Consider the following 18516-nt stretch of genomic DNA (forward strand, 5'->3'; position numbering starts at 1 on the left):
ATGCCAGAGAGAGATGTTTCAGGGCGCTCGGGGCATCCTCTAGGGTGGGGGATGGCTCCAGTCAGAGACAAGGGTGTGACAGAGGGGCACGGAGGACCAGTAGGGCAAGGGGTGCGGGTGGGGAGCCAGGGTCGGCCAGGGCTGCTGTTTTGGGGTGTGCTGGCTGCCATTTGGGGGGGTCTCGTGAGTCACTCCAGAAAGGAGCCTGGGCCCCCAAATTTGCCCCAGTCCCGCGAACTTCACCAGCTCCTCCTGGTGTCTGCAGGGGAAGTCTAGAATGTTGCGGTTGCAAGGGGAGCTAGGACACCCCAAGGGAACACCCTCCCTGCCCAGATAGAGAACCGAGGACTGCAAACGAGAATGGCACGGCTAAGGTCACACCCTGGCAAGACCAGGACAAGGATGGAGGCTAACAGGGTAGCAAGTACATGCTGGATGCCAAGCGCCGTGCAGCACCAGAGACGGGGACGCTGGACGCTGGATGCTGGCATAGTGCTGGACGCCGGGCAGGGGTCTGGGCAAGAAGATCTTTGCCTTCAGGAGGACCAATGCTCCCATGCAGGCCACACGGCTTCCCAGTACAGTGACCGTAGCCAAGGTCTTCTCTCCGACCTTCAGCTGGAGCCCATGGTACCTCCCAAGAGGACCAGAGAAACGCCTGCACTGCACCGCGGGGTAGCTCTATCAGCAGGCCCCTTACGTGCCCACGGCACCCACTCTTCTTACCCGGTGTCTCCATTGCCTCTTGGGGATGACTTGATGGCGGGATGACTCTGTTCTTGAAGAGGCTGGAGCACAGACCCACTGGGTCTGCTCCCCGCCAGGGCCCCTCTCTGAGGCAGTTTCCTCATCAGTTAAATGAGAACACCCATAGCACTGTGGTCAGTGAGCCAATGTGTGTGAAGATCTGGGCGGAGCACCGAGCGCAGAGAGGTGCCCCCACCCCACTGCCACCTCTCGCCCGTGGGATGATGGCTTTTATCTCTGTGAGGATGTACCCACCTGTCTTACTCCAAAGACTTCAGGCTTCTCCAGGCCAAGACTATGCTGGTTTTCCCAGAACGCCTCTTGGTCCCAACTTAGGAGAGTGATGCTGAAAACTGCCCAGCAGTCCACCCCTTGACCACCACTGAGGCACCCGGAGAGGAGAAGAGAGCCCCAGCCCTGTGGATGGAGCCCCCACTTTTGTCTGAACCAAGGTTGGGAAGGAAGTTCTTGTATCTTTGGAAGACACTCAGGATGCCCCACTCCATGCCTACCACTATTTGCTTATTTTTTTAATTAGCAAAATGAGCCGTCTTCATTGTCACAGAGCAGAAGGTGTAAAGAAAATAGTAGTCATCTCCCTCCCTCCCCCTCACAGTTCAGCTCCCCAGATACCCAGCGTCCAGAATTGACCACGAAGACTTCCAGGTTTTTCTGTCAATGGAAGCACATATCAATACTTTTGATAAAAGCCAAGCAGTACCATACATCCTGTTTAGCGCTTTATTTTCCTTTACACATGACGATCTCCTTTCCAGGTCTATGGGCTTCCTTGGTGGCTCCGATGGTAAAGAATCTGCCTGCCAAGCAGGAGACTCGAGTTCGATCCCTGGGTTGGGAAGATCCCCTGGCGAAGAGAAATGGCAACTGACTCCAGTATTCTTGCCTGGAGAATCCCATGGACAGAGGAGCCTGGCAGGCTACAGTCCAGGGGGTCACAAATGGTCAGACATACCTGAGTGACTGTCACTTCCAGGTTTATATGTGTGGCAACCCCGCTCTGTCTCGTGGCTGCTGAGTGTTCTCTTGTGCGCATGCTCCTGCAGGCGGAGGCCCACTCCCCGAAGGATGGGCACAGAGGTTGTGTCCAGTCTTGCCCTCTCAGGACTGCAGAGAACAGGTTGGCCTTCCCCAGCAGGCAGTATTGCTGGCATCGGAGAGCTGCTGTCCTGAGGGTGCACAGGGAGGACCAGGGAGGCTGGGGGAGGCAGGATCCCCCTCCCCTCCCTAGGTACTGGCTGGTGGGGCCGTGCTGGACCAGGGCTGGGTGGGGAAAACGGCCTCGGGGAAAACAGGGTCCAGGGCCCCAGTCCTCATGGAGGCAGGGGAAGGAAGCCCCTCACCTCCTGCCTGGGGGTCCTGGGATGTGGAAGCCACGGTGTCGGATGCAGTCTGGGTGGTCTGGGTCAGGTTCCTCCCTGTGTCCTCCCCTGAGGAGGTGGAGTGGTCCGTGTCCCTCAGGCGGAGGGGGCTCTCTTCTCCTGCTGGCATCCAGTCCCGGCCTCCCTCTCCCCTCCAAAATGCCTCCATGCCCCAGAGGGGGACCTCGTGGCCCCAGATGGTGCCTAAGGCAGCCGGGAGGGGCTCTGTCTGCAGGGAGGTGGTGTCTTGGTTCTCGATTTTGTTGTTTGTGCATCGGAGGGAACGTTCAGTGTGGCTTCTGGAGACAGGCTGACCTGTGTTCCATGACACGTCCATCTGTTCAAAGCTCCAAATCCTTGAGCCTCAGTTTCCCAATCATTAAAATGGGGGTATTGATAGCACCTACTTCACAGGGTGATTGTGGGGACTGGGTGAAGGGGTCCACGCAAAGGACCCCTTTGTGTGTGTGTGTGTGTGTGTGTGGTATGTGTGTGTTAGGTATGGTGTGTTGTTTGCGGTATGTATGTTCAGTATGGAGTGTGTGGGCTGTGTGTTATATATAGTGTGTGTGAAGGGGTGTGCCTGCGGCATGTGTGGTGTGTGCTGCATGTATGAATATGATGTGTGGTGTGTGTACACGTGTGTCTCATGTATGTCAGATCCTCACAGCATCTTTTGTGTCCTCTGCCCCACCAGGTACTCTCTCCATTATCTCAGAAGCTGGACTCTGTCCCTCTCCCCCAGAATCACTGCTACATCTATATCTCCCTTGTGGCTGATGGACAAGCCGATTGACTGAGGGGCCGGGGAAGGCTCGAGGACAACCCCGGGGAGCAGAAGACACCCCATTCCCTAACTTCTTCCCCTCCCAGCGCCCCCCCACAACCTCCTGGAACGCAGATCCGCGTGGGCCTCACGTTCAGTGGGGTTTGGGTTAGCAAGGCCGTGGGAGGTTGCTTTCACTTCTCTGGGCCTCAGTTTCCCCAACTGGGCAAAAAAGGATAATAACAATGAAGTCCTAAGATTGTTTAAGCCCCTCCTTTGCTCCCACCAAATAAGCAAGCAAACAAACAAGCAAAACAAAAACAGCAAAGCGGATGGATCAGAAAATGCTCAACCCCCCCAGAGGCACTGAGGGCAGAAGGAGCTTGTGCCCAAGCAGGCCATCAACACAGATCCACATACCACACAGGCTCCTGGCACGAAGTGAGATTCTTCACTTCACTCTTCACAAATGGGGGGCCCCCACTCTCCCCCATTGTGTTTATTGACATAAACCATTTGCCCCTATCCCCCCAACCCTGCATGGCTCTGGTGGGAATTCCTAGATTTGCAGAGCAGGTTGAACCAAGTGGAGAGGAGCTGAAAGGTGAGGTGTAGGCTCCCCAAGGAAAGGGCTCTTCTGACACCCTGGCAGGGGGCACAGCTGACTCACAGCACCCTATGCCGACAGAACGCTGCCACGGCTAACACTCGTGTTCATGCCTCATCCTGAACCAGCCCCCTCTCACCAAGCAATTTCTCACCATGACTGCCAAGAAGGGACGTGATGGGAGTAAGACCCCATATGCGTGTAGACCCTTGGGGGTTCTTCAAGGTATGTTCATAGATCGTGTTTATCATACTAGACAGTGATCAGATCTCTTCCCCTCTCAAGTCCTCAGTTTTTTTATCTATAAAATAGGGCTATGATGCTGAAGCTGAAGCTCCAATACTTTGTCCACCTGATGTGAAGAAGTGACTCGTTGGAAAAGACCCTGATGCTGGGAAAGATTGAAGGCAGGAGGAGAAGTGGGTAACAGAGGAGGAGATGGTTGGATGGCATCACTGAGTCAATGGATATGAGTTAGAGCAAGCTCAGGGAGATGGTGAAGGACAGGGAAGCCTGGTAAGCTGCAGTCCATGGGGCCGCAAAGACTCAGACATGGCTCAGTGACTGCATAACCACAAATGATGATGATAAGTGAGTAAGGATGTGAGGTTGCTGGCCCCGGCCCCACGTCTGGTAAATCTTAACCAGGGCTAAGTCTTGAGGCAGGTGGTGCCATTGTTTCCAGTGATCCTGGGCCCCAAGAAGGTGACATCTCCCTGACACGGTCAGTGACCCACGGTGCCTTCCTATGGGCAGGGCAACTTTCACACACTTGCACACTCACAGCAGACTTGGTCATGTGAATTGCTCTGAAGCCACACACAGCACACACCATATGCACACATGCAGCACACATCACACATACAACATATAACACACAACCCACACCAGGCATGTGTGGGACTGCCCTGGTGGCCCAGTGGCTAAGACTCTGCATTCCCAATGCAGGGGGCCCGGTTTGATCCCTGGTCAGGGAAATAGATCCCACATGCCGCAACTAAACCTCCTCCGTGCCACAACTAGATAAATGGCTCCAGGGCAGCCAAATAAAATAAATAAATAAATATCTTTTTAAAAGATGGCATGTGAAGCAGAGGGACAAGCAAACTGTGGCCAACATTAAACCTGAATGAAAATAAACCTTTCCCATGGTAATCTACTGATATTTAAGGGATATTTGTTGTGTAGCATAACCTAGCAAAATCTGACAAATACAGAAACTGGTCCCTAGAAGTACTGGAGACAAGGAAGAGTTGTAGCCCTCACCCTGGAGTAGGTAACAGGTGATGAGTCAGTTATTAGAGGTGGGAAGCATGGCTACCCACCTTATACAGCGGGGCTTCCCACGTGGCGCTAGTGGTAAAGAAGTCACCTGCCAATGAAGGAGACCTAAGAGACATGGATTGGACCCCTGTGTTAGGAAAATCCCCTGGAGGAGAGCACGGCAACCCACTCAAGTATCCTTGCCTGGAGAATCCCATGGACAGAGGAGCCTGACGGACTCTGGTCCATAGGGTCACAGAGAGTAGGACACCGCTGAAGCGAGTTAGCACAAGTTATTCAGTGGGAAACATTTAGCAGGCTTCTTGCCTATAATGGCTTTACAAAGCAGATACTATACAGCACTTGTGGTTTTAGTTGAAGACTTTGAGAAAGAGAAATGTCTAGAATATCCTGGGAAAGGCTGAAGGCAGAAGGAGAAAAGGGAGACAGAAGATGAAATGGTTGGATGGCACCACCAATTCGATGGACATGAACTCGGGCAAATTCCGGGAGATGGTGAAGGACAGAGAGGCCTGGTGTGCTGCAGTCCACTGGGTCACGAAGAGTCGGACACGACTTGGAAACTGAACAACGACAACAGCAGCAGTGGGACTTCAATGTACAAACTCTGGGGAGACACAATCCAGCTGACAACTGTGTGCGAGACCAGAAAACGTTACCTGTATCAAGAGAAGCGTGAGGGTGTGGGTGGGGGTGTTTACTCAGTTGCATTTAGCTGGCAGCTGGGCTGGAAGGTTGGAGAAGTCTTACTCAGTAGGTCAGGCACCTCAGTGCTCCTCCACTGGCCTCTCTCTCTTGTCCTCCCCCTCTCTTGGGCTTCCTCACACTATGGCGGCTTTTCACATGGCAGCTGGCTTCCAAGAAGGAGCACTCCAGGAAGGGTGAATGTAGAGGCCTCAGATCTCAGACGTCCCACAGCATCACATTGACTGCATTCTGCTTTTCAAAGCTGGTACTGGGGCCATCCCAGATTCAGGGAGAGAGGGAAAAAAAAAAAAAACACCTAGGTCTTGATGGGGCTTCCCCAGGTGGCTCAGTGGTAAAGAATCTGCCTGCTAATGCAGGAGATGTGGGTTCAGTCCCTGGGTCGGGAAGATTCCACATGCTGCAGAGCAACCAAGCCCGTGAGCCACAGCAACTGAAGCCTGTGTGCTCTGCGGGCTGAGCTGCAACTACTGAGCCCAAGTGCTGAGACCCCTGAAGCCCGCATGCTTGGAGTCTGTGCTCCACAACAAGAGAAGCCTCCGCAGTGAGAAGCCCGAGAACAGCAATGAAAAGTAGCCCTGGCTTGCTGCAACGAGAGAACGTCCATGCAAAGCAGCAAAGACCCAGCACAGCCAAAAATAAATAAATAAATTTTAATTCAAAAAATGTTTTTAATATTTTTTTTTAAATCAAGAGAGTTTTCAGTGCCCAGCCACCATTCTCAGTGCCTCCCATAAATTAACTATATTTACTCCTCCCAGAGACCTGATGAGATTATGGGTCATCCTTATTCCCATTTTACGGAGGAGGAAACTGAGGCACCGAATAGGTTAAGTCTGTGCTTCTCAAACTATCCACGGTGAAGGAACTTAGGGGAGAAAAACTCCAAGCTTTTGTCACCTACACCGTCACGACTGGATGCAGGCAGTGCCAAACTGCTCGGAACACTTCTAAATTATTATCGGCCTGTATGCTTCCCCTATCGCGTCAACAAACAACGCGTGTCCCAGCACTAGCCTGTGGACCACACTTTGGGTTACACAGGATCAAGTGGCGTGCCAAAGACCGCACAGCTGATGAGTCACAGGGTCCAGGATCTGGATCTGAATCTGGGCTCTTGCCCACTTACTCTGTCTGCAGGAGGATGGAGAAGGGTTTGGCCATTGAGCGTAGATCATGATAAGAATCTGAGAAAGAAGAGAAAGAACACAGAGCGACTCAAAGGCCCATAGCTTGGTGTCAGAACTGGTCAGGAGTTTGTGCAAAATCCTAGAGGTTCTACCAAGAAAACTAGAAAGAAAGAAAAGAAAGTGAAGTCACTCAGTCGTGTCTGACTCTTTGCGACCCCATGGACTGTAGCCTGCACCAGGCTTCTCCGTCCATAAGATTTTCCAGGCAAGAGTACTGGAGTGGGTTGCCATTTCCTTCTCCAGGGAATCTTCCTGACCCAGGGATTGAACCCAGGTCTCTTGCCTTGCAGGAGCCACCAGTGAAGAAAACTAGGGTGAGAGCAAATTGGCTGCTAAGGGGCTCCCCTCGTGGTCCAGTTCGGTTAAGACTCTGTACTTCCAAGGCAGGGGGTGTGGGTTCGATCCCTGGTTGGGGAACTAAAATCCCACATGCTGCGTGGTACAGCCAAAAATATTTTTTTTTAATAAGAAAAGGACATACACATACCTATGGCTGATTCATGTTGATATATGGCAGAAACCAACACAATATTGTAAAGCAATCATCTCCAATTAAAAATAAATTAATTTAAAAGAAAAAGGCTGTTCTGCTGAGGGTTGTGAATTTGATCCCTTTGAAGTTCTTTGTGGGAAAAGTGAATTCAGAAAACTCATTTAAATATTATTGACTTGCTGGACTATGAAGTCACTCAGTGCCAAGACTGAGCCACGGGGAACCTCAGCTTTTATTCAGGTTATACTGACACTAGCCTGGAGAATCCCACAGACAGAGGAGCCTGGCAGGCTACAGTCCATGAGGTCGCAAAGAGTCGGACACGACTGGAAGCGACTTGGCACCAGCACACAGCGCAGACACGAGCTTTGGTGTCTAAACATCTCTTTCCACCCCAAAGAGTGTAAACCACCACACTGTGACCTACTGAGGTCTCAGTGATCACTTTTGGAATTAATGAGTAATGAATGAACAGGTAAAGGGTCAGACAAAAGATCCTTCTTACATGTCTGTTGCGTGCAAGATTCCAAGAGAGAATGCTGGGTGAGGAGGACCAGGAGAGGAAGTGAGCCCTCCAAACCTCAAAAGTGGCCATCATTGAGTTACAAGATTAAAAGCAGTCTTATTATTAATATTTTCACTGAGCTTATCTGTATTCTCTATAATACCTATAACAAGCCTGTCTTACTTTTGTAGTAAGAATGAAGTTATTTGGGAGAAAATAAACGGTCTCTGCTTGAAATGTGCCCCCAGTTTAATTGGAGAAAAGATGGTCAGATCATTGAGAGCAAGGATCCAGGCAAATAGGAGATGCTCAATACATGTGTGGGTTAAATTTCAGTCATGTGTCAGGAAGGAGACCCTTTCTGAGAAGGGAGCTTTGCTTTATTTCGTTACCTCTTGCCCCCACCCCTCCACCCTGTAGGTGCCACTGTCCTCAGCATGCAGGCTCACGGAGGGCACAGCACGCTTGCCTGGACTGATGGCCACCGCTTAGCATTGGATCTGTAACAGCCTCAGTTGGCCCCCGTATGGATGGCAAAGTTGATCTGTTTGGGTGGTTTACTTCTCCTTCCAGCTCTCTAGCTTGTTTCGTTTCCAAGGGGATGAGGGATGGGGACACCCTGGGGACCTCAGAGGACCAGAAGCCAAAGAGGCAGCCATTCCTCAGGACCTCTGTGGTCCTCGGTGCCTGCAGCATGGCCTGTCTCCTTCCTTTCTTCTAATTTCACCTGGCTGGTCCCTCGGGGCAGAGTGCAGGGTTCTGGGGCCACAGTTTCAGCTTTTCACCTCCTTCCCCTCCCAGCTCCTGTCTCTCCTCTTTCTGGCTGCCTCAGCTCCCGCTCAAGGTCAAGAAACAAACAGATAAACCCTTTCCCTGGAGCCAGCCGTGGAAAGGACGCCTCCAGCTAGAATCCAATTCTGAGTCAGGGCCAGGGCTTTCTCTTTCCTGTGAATGTGAAGACAGGAAGGAAATTTTCTGTAGCCACAAAATCAGTTTTTAAAAAAGTGTTTTGTAGGCACAGAAGAGGCCAAGCAGTTGGCTTTGGTTTAAGGCACAAATAACAAATGGAAATGGTCAGTCGTGGGGAAGGAGGGTCTGGGAGTATTCTTGCAGCTTTTAGCAATATTTTCTTTTACCTGAGGGCCAACCAGGTGTTGGTGGTGGGATGGAGGACATGGGATGGCTTGCTGGCTCTATGAGACAGAATGAGGGGTCTAAGTGGAGACAAGAGTGGGGATGAGCAGGGAGCTGACGACTCAGGATGTTTCTAGGCTTTGGGCCAAGACGTCCAGGGGCTGGAGCCAGGATCATAGTTATGGAGACCCAAGATGAATAGCAATGAACTTGACGGATTTCATATCTTAGAGGGATGAACCTGGAGCCCAGAGAAGGCAGCTCTGGCCAGCTAGGGAAGGGTCTTCTTGGCAGTGGCAGTGACTTAAGACTTTATCTAGTGGACAAGGTTATCCATGAAAGGTTTAAGTGGGAGAATCGAACAGTCACATTTCTAATGTAGAAAGAGCTCTCTCATGGCACCCAGCATGTGGCCTGATGGACAGCAAGCCTGAAGGCGAGGAGACTGCTGCTCTGATCCAAGTTGGTGGCTGAGCAGGTGGAGAGAAGATTCAAGGTATGTCAGAGGTGAAATGACAGGTCTGGGGGATCAACTGTCAAGGGGGTGGCACTGGAGAGAGAGGAAGGGAATGAGGGTGGAGCCCAGGTTCCGGGCAAGAGTGACTGGGTGTATGGAAGGGGTGCCCTCAAGGAAGAAGGGGAAGATTGGGGGGCAGGATATATATTGTTTGGCGAAGTACCATGGGACAGGACACCAGGATGGATAAGGCATGGCTCTGACCCTGAGAAGCCAGAATTCACAGATATTAAAAAGAAAAAAAAACGCCTGTAAGTGTGGGGCTGTTGCGATCTAACCATGAGATGTTGGGATTTGGGAGGATGGAGAGGTGGGGGAAGGGCTGCAGGAACTGATGGGCCTGTTTGAAGGGGTCGGTGGTAAACAGCTGCAGAACCATAACCTGGCCTTCCGGGTCTTTCACATCCCCTCCTCAGAGCCGGTGTGCCCAGCTTCCCTGCCCACTCCAGCCTCAGAGCTCGCCTCTCCGGGGCTCACTGGTAAACTATTCTCTCTTAAGCAGAGGCCAGAACACAACCTGATGTTCCCCTGAGAGACCCCTGTCTCTCGCCTCCCATCTCTCTGGGAAACACGGGCCCCTCCTCCATTTTGCCTGGATCGCATCTACCCATTCTTTGTGTCTCAGCTTAGGAAGTCTTTCCCGAACCCCCTAAGGTGGGGCTGGCTGTGCCTCTCCTGTGCTGAAGAAGTGGTCTCTGGGTAGATGCATAGGGAACGAATGGACATTTGGGTGGAGCGGATGAATGAATGAGTGAAGATGGATGAATGGCTGGAGATGGGTGAACGCGTGGAGGATGGCTGGCTGAGGAGATGAACTAATGGATGGATGAATGAAGGAGGTTATTGGCAACCTAGGTAGAGGCATGGCTGGGTAGATGAACAGAGGTGAACTGGTGAGGCAGGGGTAGAGTAGGTGGGATGGGTGAGTAGGTAGGTGGGTGAGAGGGTAGAGGTGGGTGGACAGTGGTGGGTGGCTGGAAAGGAGACTGCATACAAAGAAAGGGAAAGGAGACAAGGCGGGCTCAGGCATCTGGAAGTTTCCGGAAGGCCCAGCGTGTCCAAGGCAGCTGTGGAGTGGGAATTCTGCTCTCTGACCTCCGCCCTCTGACCTCTCAGCTCCCCAGAGTGCTCTGCTCCCCACGTCTGCTGCTGCTAAGTCGTTTCAGTCATGTCTGACTCTGTGCAACCCCATAGATGGCAGCCCACCAGGCTCCCCCGTCCCTGGGATTCTCCAGGCAAGAACACTGGAGTGGGTTGCCATTTCCTTCTCCAATGCATGAAAGTGAAAAGTGAAAGTGAAGTCCCTCAGTCATGTCTGACTCTTAGCGACCCCATGGACTGCAGCCCACCAGGTTCCTCCGTCCATGGGATTTTCCAGGCAAGAGTACTGGAGTAGGGTACCATTACCCATTTCTGAGCGCTGCAGTCAGAGGTGTAACTGGCACCCGGAATCTTTCTCCACCTTATCTCTCTCTCTTTTTTTTTAGAACTCTTCATCCTGTGGATTTTCTTACCCCAGCTGGTCTGATTATTGACAGATGATGCCCTGAGTTGGGGGACGAACTAAGAGATTTCAGTCTCTCCATAGCCATTCTCCTCTCACTTCTTTCCCTGCCTTCTGCATTCCCCCTCCTTCTCTGCTGGGTCTTTCCAGCAGACAGCCCAGTCCCCACCCGCACTGGGCCAGTCGGAAAGCACAGCCTTAGCCAGCAGTGGCCGCCTGAGCCCTGTTGCCCTCGGCCCCAACCAGCCCCGGTCCCCGCTGCCTGGTGCCCGCCCCCGCCCGGCAGCTCCGATTTTTCAGCTTGGGTTTGATCGCCTGCCAGGATCTCCCAAATGTCAGCTGCGACGTTAGCATCTTTAAGAGAGCGCCCGAGGCGATCTTTAAGCAGGGAGGCTGGGGCCCCATGCTGATGAGAGGAGCCTGCTCCGAGCTGACAGCTTTGTCTGCTGCCTTCCAGAGCCGTGGCTCTGGGGGCTTGTGGCCCCCCACTCTTTGGGCCTGGGCAGAACCTGGGTTTATTTTTAAGTCTGGATGAAGCAGGGCTTTGCCTGGAGTTGAGCTCTATCCCCATCGCCTCCCCCTACCAGGGAGCCCCATGAAGGCAGGGAGGGGCTGCAGTGTCGTCACAGCCCTACCCCCAAGGCCAGTGTGGGGCCTGACCTCGAGGAGAAGGGGATAAATATTTGTTAATCTAAATATTTGCTAATCTGAATGAGTGCGCGAGCATCCTAGCTGCCCCAGAGAGCCAGTGCTGACGGGGCGCTTTCTCCCACACCTCCACCTTGAGGGCGAGATGTTCAAGGGAAGGGGCAATGCGCAGAGGCTCCAGACTTTGAGGTCAGACTGACAGATCCAGTGTGCGGAAGCTGTGTGACTTTGGGAAGGTTGTTGGCCCTCTCTGAGCCTGGCTTTATCATCGATGAAATGTGCAAGAGGATGGAATGACGGCCACAGAATTGTTGGGAGGATCCATGAGATAATGAGAGGGGGACGCTGGGTACAGTGTCCCCTCCCCCCACTATCGCACACAGTAGGGATTCATTTGTCCTCTCTTCCCCCTTTCTGCCCCTCCCCTGCCCCTGTGGCTCTGCAGGGGCTATCCTTCTGTTCCTTCTGTCCCGAAGGCCCTTTTCCAATCAGACTTGTCCTTCCAGATCCTGAGTGTGCCCCTGCTCTGGGACCCCCTCCTAGCCAGCCCAGTCCAGGCCCAGTTGACACCCCTCCTCAGAGCCCCCAGGACTGAGTTGGCTCCTGAACCACCACACATGCAATATGACTGTGGTTTCTGTCCCAAGGCGAGGGTCAGCACATTTCTGAGGGGCAGAAAATATTTGTTATTGATTTCTAGAGTCTTAAACAAGTCCTGTGCTGTGCTTAGTCACTCAGTCATGTCCGACTCATTGCGACCCCATAGACTGTAGCCCACCAGGCTCCTCTGTCCATGGGGATTCTCCAGGCAAGAATACTGGAGTGGGTTGCCATGCCTTCCTGCAGGGGATCTTCCCAACCCAGGAATCAAAGTAGAGTCTCCTGCACTGCAGGCAGATTCTTACCAGCTGAGCAACTAGGGAAGCCCCCGCCCTAGTACCAGTCCTGGTATACAGCTAACGCAGGATGAATGAATGAATTACGCTCATACCTAGTTGGCTGGCCTGAGCAGAATCAAGGGACCTTTCTGGAAGATTTTAGTAACAAGAGAATGTACACCTCAAAGGCTGAGCCCTGCTAAACCCTTCAAAAACCTCCCCATCGAGTTGCTGAAAGGCTGTTGCCTTTTCCTGAAATGCCACGTCTCACTCCGGTCCTCAGAACGGGGATAACTGTTGTGTTTTCAGTTGCCATTTGTCACACAGCAGGTTGGAGGCAGGTGCAGAAGTGGCCTGGTCCCGATCATCCTTCTGATCCTTGGTCCCGGGACTGGTGGGTCTTGGCCCATCCCCTGGCCAACACTGATGCTCATGGCACAGTCCCCAGTGCCCTGATGATCCATGTGCTTTGCATAGTGGCAAGGCTCGGCAGTAAAGAATCTGCCTAGCAATGCAGAAGACTCGAGTTTGATCCCTAGGTCGGGCAGATCCCCTGGAGAAGAAAATGGCAACCTGCTCCAGTATTCTTGCCTGGGAAATCCCATGGACAGAGGAGCCTGGTGGGCTGCAGTCCATAGGATCACAAAAGAGTCAGACACAACTCAGCGACTCAACAACAACAACAAAGGCTGTGGAAGTGACCTCCATGTTGGGGGCTCAATCATCTTCCACATTTTTGAGGTCTCTCACTTGGGACTGAAATACCCAGATGGGGAGGTGAAGTGACTCAGAAGAGAAAAGGAAAAGAAGCACCTCCAGGCCAGATCCCACCCAAGTGAAGGCAAGGAGGGAAGGAGCGCAGCTTGAACCTCTTGCACAGGAGCTGCGGTCTTGATGGGGACCAGTTGCAACTGTTATGCTGAACTGGGAGATGGGGAGTTGGTACACTTCCACAGAGAAGACAGCATCGGCACCCAGCTCACAGAGCGTTAGTCACTCAGTTGAGTCCGACTCTTTGTGACTCCATGGACCGTAGCCCACCAGGCTCCTCGTCCATGGAATTCTCCAGGCAAGAATACTGGAATGGGTTGCCATTTCCTTGTCCAGGTCACATAAGAATATGTTTAAGAACTGAAAGGTGAAGGAACCGGACTCAGAATAGCTATAGAATAAAGCGACTGAACAACAGCAAAGTACAATGAATAGATGAATGAAAGGGGAGTGAGTGGTAGACGGATAGATGGCTACATGGGGCGTGGTGGTTGGATAGGTGAGAGCTAGATGACCGGATGAGCTGATAAATGAAGAGATGGGTAGATGAATGGATGGATGGATGGGTGAATGTGTGGGTGGATGGACAGATGATGGATAGATGAGTGGGTGGGTGGGTGGGCAAAGCGCTGGATGCATAGATGGGAAGACGGATGGGTGAATGGGTTTATGCAGGAGTGGGTAGGTGAGCGGACAGGATGGATAGATGTAAGATGGGTGGATGGATGAGTGGTGGATGGAGGTGTAGTTGGGAAGATGGACAAGTGAATGGGTTCATGGATGGATGGGTGGGTGGATGGATGGGCAGATGGATGAATGAGTGGGTAGGTGGGTGAGTGGATGGATGGGCAGATGGTAGCTGGGTGGAGAGATCCACAGATGAGGGCATGGATGGGAAGATGGAGAGAGGAGGATGGAGGGTGGGTGAGGGGGTGGACAGAGGCAGCAGTGGTAACTGGTTGGGGGTTGGGAATCTTGCCTTTGCCCTGATTCTCACCCTAATGGGAATCACTGGGGCTTGTAGTAATCATCTGACCTTTTTGGACTTCAGCTTCCTTATCTGCCTGAAGGGGCAATGGTCCCTGCTCCCCACTCCCTGCCCCACCACCACTACCCAGGGATGAGAAAAGATCCCTGGGCTGTGAGTACCCCATGGCACCATGGCCTCTCCAGCCCTACTGACCAGTCTCACCCTGTTCTGTGCCTGTCCTGTGATGAGCTTCCTCTTTCCTGTGCCCACAGGGGAACTTCTGTGCAGTTTCCATCGACATTTCCTAATGAGCTCAAGGGAATTCTGGTTTACAGGCAAGTCCAGCATGGGCAGCACCCACACCCCTGAGTCTGGCTGAGCCTGGCTGATTCGGGCGGGGGTTATGAGGTCATCTCTGAGATCAAGAAGTGGATTCCAATTCCAGCTCTGGCACTCAGTGTGGTGGGGACCTGAGGCAAGTCAACACACTTCTCTGAGCCTCACTTTCCTCACCTGAAAACAGGGAGAGCAGCAGCCACCAGGGAGGGTGCCTCTGAGCTTCCTATGACAAAACACGTGTGGCTGCTCTGCCCAGCGAGGGGCCGGGGGCTGGGCTCAGAGTGGCACAGCCGCCCTTGCTATTATCTCCACGGGAACCAAATGATGGCCCACAGGCTTGCTGTAGAATGAGCATCCCGTGTGCGAAGGACTGGCTGCACACATGGGTGTTCCAGGGAGTCGAGAGCCCCAGGTACAGGCAGGCTCGTGGCCACAGCAGCTAGCCTGAACGCCCACTCTGCGCGGCCACGTTGTGGCTTCATACGTACCTCCTTCTGGACGGCCCAGAGTGTGGCGCTTCCCGTTACCAGCTGGGTCACCCTGGGCAAGTGACCTCACCTCTCTGAGTCTTGCTTTCCTCACCTAGGAAAGGCGGGCCTCGGAGGTACCAGTGTGCTTTGCCATCTGCTTCCCCATCTCAGGGCTTCCCTGGTGGCTCAGATGGTAAAGCGTCTGCCTGCAATGTGGGAGACCCGGGTTCAATCCCTGGGTCGGGAAGATCCCCTGGAGAAGGGAATGGCAACCCAGTCCAGTACTCTTGCCTGGAAAATCCCATGGACAGAGGAGCCTGGTGGGCTACAGTCCATGGGGTCGCAAAGAGTCAGATGCGACTGATCGACTTCACTTCCCCATCACTGGCTGGTTCACCTCCAGCGAGGTGGGTGGGGTGGGACCAGGACCCTTCACCACTAGAGATGAAATGCTGGGGTCCAAAGAAGTTCTGAACAGGCCTCAGTGAAGAGCTAAGAATGCAGCCCCCTTCCAAGATCTGTGCCTTAAGGCTTTCAGCTGAAGCCTGGAGCTAAATAAAGGTTGGGCTCTGGGGCCATGATTCCTCCCGCTACTGCTACTCCGGCCAACGCCTGGCATTTCCTGGCCAGTAGTGGAGTCCTTGCTGTGAGCTGGGGGCTCATGGGACTCTCCTTGCCATGGAGCCTTGAGAGACTGTCTCCCAGGGGCCCCTCCCAACCCAGCCTACCCAAGGGACACCTGCCGAGTCCATGGGAGTCTGGGTGGCCCAAGTGACATGGTTGTTGGGTCAGTGCCCCCTCAGGCCTGGGTGCCTCGGGCTAGGGAGAGGTGCTGCCGTGAGAGGAATGGAGACCCAAGGCCCCAGGAGGTGGCAGCAAGGCAAGGTCCCAGCCCCCACCAGCCCGAGGGTCCCTCCTCCCCTTCCCCCACTGCTGCAGACTCTGGTTAAAATGGCACCTCCGCCATCTGTCATCCCTCCCCCACTCCACGGGCGGCTGTGACTCTGACTGGGGCGGGGGCTGGGTGGGGGGGGGTTGTTGCCTGTAAACAGGAGGCAGGCGGGTCCCCAGCAGGCGAGTGATGGGCCTGATGCTGGCCCAGGGCTGCTGAGCTGGGGAGGAGCCCCTGGTGGGCGGGCAGGATACCTGATACTAAGAGGTCCCCAAGCCCTTCCCAGGTTGGGGGCCCTGACTCCCCAGGGGTCCCTGGGTGGCCGACACCTGTCTGCACCATGCCCTTCCTTGAGCTCCTCCAGCTCCCTGGGTCTCTCACATCCTCCCTGCCTTGCTTCTGCTGTGTTAAGAGAATTTCAGATCAATACCTGGGTCTGAGAGGGTCGATGGACCCTCCCTAACAAGGGCTGCCTCCCTGGGCAGCATGCACCTCCTCGGGCATCTCTGCTTTACAACCAGGAAGATGGAGGCCAGAGAGCAGAGCAGTGGGGGAGCCGGGGGTGGGGGTGGACCCCGGACTCATCCCGGACCTGGCCCTGGCTTGGCTTTGCCTCACAGTCCTAGGCAGATGAGAGGAGGCGGGGAGGGGTGTCACAGAGGGTGAAAGGCTCTGAAACTGTCAAGCCTCGGAGCCTCACTTTTCCCATCTGGGTAATGGGGGAGTCGAGGCCGCTCCAAAAGGGTATCTTTGGAGCCAGAGTGCACACAGGGACTTGTCCACCTCTCCTAATGCCCCGCGACTGGAAAGGGGCAGCCTGAGGGTAAAGGAGGGCGTGAGATGGGGGTCGGGTGAAGGCGGTGCTGGGTAGGAATCAGTGGGGGTCAGACCCCTCCACGGGCCTCCCCCACGCCAGCTCTGCAGCGTCTCCCTGCCCCCACCGCAGGGCTGCCAGCTACCCCCTCCTCGCTCTGCCTTCTGACTGCCAGCTCCTCCCCGCAAAGCCCCAGACCCCAGCTGCAGTGTTTCTACAGCTCTGACCGGCCGCTCAGCCTGCCTCCTCTCTCTCCCCCTGCTCCTCCCCACCTCCGCCTCCGTCTCCCCCCCCCCCCCACCGCTCCGCCATCCTCCCCCTCCCTCCTCCTCTTCATCTTTCTCCCTCTGTTCTCCCCTCACCATCCTCTCCCCCTCCTCCCTTCCGCCTCCCCCCTTCCTCCAAGCCTCCTCCCCCTCCCTCTCCCCCCTCTCTCCCCCCCGGCCCCCCTCCCTCCCTCCCTCCCTCTCTCCGGGGGAAGAAAGGTCACCGTGCAGCTGATTACTCAGAGCTCAGTTGCTGTAGCAACCGGCGGGGGAAGTGGGACAGGCTGGCTTTGAGGACGCGTGAGGTCGGCCGCGGGCGGCTGGAGCCGGCGCGGGCCTCGCAGCTCCCGCGAGCTGGAAGCTGCCGGCAGCCTGGCTCCTCGGCCGCCGCGGGCCCGGCTGCGGGCTTTCATTTTTAATGAAGAATTCCTGCTCCCCTCTGGCACCCCACCCCGCCTTCTTCGCACCTCCCTGGGGTCTGGCAGGGGAGGTTTGCCCCTCCTCGGTTCGGCGGCTTCTTTCTGGTCCTCGTCTCTGCCCCCCCCCCCGCCCCCGCCCCGTTAGGTTCTGATGGTTCTTTCTTTCTCCTGTCCCAGTGCTCAAAGGCACAAGGCCCCTTCCCCGCGCACACGCGCACACACACTCACCTCTCACCAGCTTGGTAATTAGCCCAGTGAAACCCTCAGCGTTCCCCCCACCACCCAGGAGCCTTTGTCAGGGGCCTGGGAGGCCCCAGGCCCCCTCACACAGCCAGAGACAAGAACCCAGGGAGGTCCAGCCCATTGCTTCCTGGGCCCAGCGACATCTGCCTGGCACCCGCTGTGTGCCCAGCTCTGTCGTCCAGGGGGGCCAGGGAAGGCAGAGTATGGGGGGGCTGGGGAAGGCAGCTGTCTGCTGGAAAGGGAAGCCAGACCCCTGCAGGGGAGGGCGAGATGGCAGCCCAGCCCCCTGCTGTGGGTTGGTCCCTCTCCTGCAGCCCAGAGGCGCTGGGGGCGCAAGGCCAGCTGAGACAGACGGTCCTGGAGGTCTGGGGCCTGGAAGTGAGGGACACAAGCTCTAGTGGGCTGAGCTGGGGTTCCAGTCCCCTCTTCCTCTGGGACCCTCCTCCTCTGCTGATGGGAGTGTAAAATGGTTCAAGCACTCTGGAAAACATTTGGTAGCTTTTTCAAAAGTGGAGCATACACCTTCCATATGGTCAGGCCATTCCCCTCCTAGGCATTTATCCCAGAGAAAGGAAAACTTAGGTCCACGCGGACTTGGACACGAATGTTCACCGCAGCTGCATTTGTAACAGGCAAAACTGGAACCAACCCAAATATGCATTGGCTAGAGAGTGGCTCCACAGGTCCTGGGCATCCCTACCAGGGAACAGGACTCGGTAACAGTAAGAAGAAATGAACTGCCGATGCTGCAGCAACGGGCAGGAATCTCAAGGTCGTGATGCTGAGTGAAAGGAGCCAGGAGACACAGAGCGCATCCTGTGTGGCTCCATTTCTAGAACATTCTATAAAGTGCCAACTGACCTATAGTGACAAAGCAGCTCTGTGTTTGCCTGGGGACTCTGGGTGCTGGGAGGTCCCACAGGGGCACAGGAAAAGTTTTGAAGGGTGGTGGATGTGTTCACTGTCTTGACAGTA

At 54.5% G+C, this 18516-nt stretch overlaps 2 long non-coding RNA genes across 4 annotated transcripts in view; one reads left to right on the forward strand and one right to left on the reverse strand.

The window, feature by feature from the left end:
• The window catches only part of LOC132346639 (uncharacterized), a 24794-nt gene extending 21882 nt beyond the window's left edge, over positions 1-2912 (forward strand). For both annotated transcript variants that reach the window (XR_009496560.1, XR_009496559.1), the window contains 2 exons: positions 1524-1709; positions 2824-2912. This is a non-coding gene — a long non-coding RNA (uncharacterized lncRNA). The remainder of the gene's footprint in view (positions 1-1523; positions 1710-2823) is intronic.
• LOC112448842 (uncharacterized) lies at positions 1475-17030 on the reverse strand. Of its 2 annotated transcripts, none has more exons than XR_009496561.1 (3): positions 14926-17030; positions 1721-1934; positions 1475-1612 (listed from the first exon to the last, which is right to left on the reverse strand). It is a non-coding gene; the product is annotated as an uncharacterized lncRNA (long non-coding RNA). The 2 variants fall into 2 exon arrangements; XR_003037285.2 differs by lacking the exon at positions 14926-17030 and adding an exon at positions 2109-2825.
• Positions 17031-18516: the final 1486 nt, after the last annotated feature.

Source organism: Bos taurus, chromosome 11 (assembly GCF_002263795.3).
Source record: "Bos taurus isolate L1 Dominette 01449 registration number 42190680 breed Hereford chromosome 11, ARS-UCD2.0, whole genome shotgun sequence".
Taxonomy (NCBI): domain Eukaryota; kingdom Metazoa; phylum Chordata; class Mammalia; order Artiodactyla; family Bovidae; genus Bos; species Bos taurus.